The sequence below is a fragment of the Chionomys nivalis genome, chromosome 6, assembly GCF_950005125.1.
Source record: "Chionomys nivalis chromosome 6, mChiNiv1.1, whole genome shotgun sequence".
Lineage (NCBI taxonomy): Eukaryota > Metazoa > Chordata > Mammalia > Rodentia > Cricetidae > Chionomys > Chionomys nivalis.
The window spans coordinates 70,630,756-70,633,219 of NC_080091.1; positions in this window are offsets into that span (position 1 = coordinate 70,630,756).

The window sequence follows — 2,464 nt, forward strand, 5'->3', positions numbered from 1 at the left end:
CCAGTGAGTGAATTGAGCAGATCACCGGATATCTCTTTATCCTTCTTCTCAATGTGATCATACTGAATAAATTTCCTTTTTTTCTGATTTCCCTTTTATTTTGACTATTTTAGCTGGATTATTTAGGACCAATGACTGAACCTAGCTTGTAGCATAGGCTACGACCCCCAAGTGTGGTAACTGTTCTCCCGCTGACCCATGAGAGTGGGCAGGTGTGTGGTTGAAACAGCTGGTTCTAGTGTCAGCAATGAGATTAGGGCAATCATCCTCCCTCATATTAGCCTGATTCATGGAGGACCCAGGTGTTTGGAAGGCAAATTTAAAATTAGATTCCTTTTGTTTACCAAGCCTAATGGCAGATACAAGGCTGCTACATATGACATTTTTCTGTACTTGACCACACGGAGTTCATCTGGCTCTACAAATACATTTTCCTGGTGTCAAATGGCACTTGTGCTTATATATATTATTTACCATTTTAACATTTTCCAGTGCCCAGATATAATTGCTGGGATTCTTTACAATGGCATCATGTTTTTCTTTTTCTTTCTTTCTTTTTTTTTTCTTTTAAAATGCTGTCCTGAGGACAAAAGGGATTAAGTGCATTGCGTAAATTCAGTAAGAAATAAACACATTTAGCCAAGAAGAAAATGGCATGTTGTCTTCTGGAAGTGCTCCTAAGGGCTCAGTTGAGGCATCTTTTGCAAATTAGTGATCCTGGAAGGGCTACTGTTGAATAAATTAAAACCTTCAAATGTGTGTGTAAGAGGCTCTACTCCCTCAGTCCTTGTCAAAGACAACATCCAGAAAAAGAACAGGGTTCCTTCTGGACATATATTAGAGCTACTTTGACAGCTTTTGCTTTCTGTATATGCATTCATTGCTCTTGCCCTAATTATTATTTATTTTGTTCTAACCACTGAGGCTTAGTATTTCTTCCTGCAGCATTGAAAGCAAACTTTCAGAGAATGGGCCATTAGCCACATTGATTTTAACTCATTAGCAACTGTTAATTACATCATAACAAAAGATCCACAAACACAGCCTATAACTAATCACAAAGCCTCAGCAAAACACTCTTTGATAATTTAAAATTTGATTTGTTTCAACCTTTGTATGGTTGTCTGACATTACATTTATGAATGTAATTTAAGCTAAATTCCAGTTACCTCCACAGAAATAAATGGTTTCCATTTCTTCCATGGGCTGAGTTTACTCTTGGTCTCCTTTTGCATGCCACTTTTCCTATCACAAAGCTTATGGGCAGCTATTCTTTGACAAAAAAAAAAATGAATTCCAGTTTAATAGCAGTTTTCACTCTAACAAAAAATAATTTGATTAGTCATTTAAAACAGTGAGTCTTTTCCTTTTAAAACTTGAAATTGTGAAACTGAAATGAGTACCTCCTTTTCTGGCATTTTTCATGCTGAATTTCTGGAAACATTCCAATTAAACCATCATTTTTTGATTTGTTTCCCCCAATCTGGATGATATTGCTAAATATTACAAGTGCCGGTACCCATGAGCCCATAAATCATTTTTGTATACTTGGCACTTAATCCAGACCACACAATAAAGGACTCAGAGAATCAAGAAATGTTAAAACAGAGTAATTATCTTTGTAACTTTTGTTGCAATATTTCAAAGCTAAGACCAGTGCTTTCTGTAATTCATGCATTGCAGAGAATGAAGGAAACAATGATACATTAAACAGCTAGGGCAGTTTGTGCTTTGCTACTCTTCCTATAGGAAATGACCTCAAGGACACTAAATTCTTCAGTAGATTTGATATGATGCCTTCTATCTGGGTCACATTTACACCAATTTTAAGATGATAATTTCTGGTTTTCCTGTTTTTTTTTTTTTTGTTGTTGTTGTTGTTTGTTTGGGGTTTTTTTTGTTTTTTTGTTTTTCTTGTCTTCCTCTTTCCCTCTTGTATTGTGACATTATTTCTGGGGATACATGAACAAATATCTACTTGCCTAGTAGAGATTCTATGGCGGACCAAAATAAGGACACCACCAAAGCCCAACTTGGCTACTTAATTAGCTTTATTGCTGCTACTTACAGGAGTATGGGTGAGGGTTCCTCACAGGGCCAGAAATGACTGAAACACAACTGTGTTGCCAAAATCCCTTTCCAGCATGAGGGAATGCTCATGAGCCCACAATCCTGGAGTATGTTGCACAATCTGCAGATGCTTAAAGGATGGGAAAATGTCATTTCCAGGTTGCTCAGTTTGTCTGAGCCTCTTCCCCACAGCTTGACTCTGGTCCTCTTCTTCTAGATAGGTTGTCTGGTCTCTGCTTCTTCAAGGTGACTTGCCTGACTAGAGCACTTCTAGGCACGTCAGTTTAAACAGGCATCTCCAAGACCACTCAGCTGGCCTGTGTCTTTGTGGTTGCTTGACTGGTCTAAAGGAGTCTCTCAGAAGTCCTTCCTACTTGCAAGCTTAGGGAAAGAA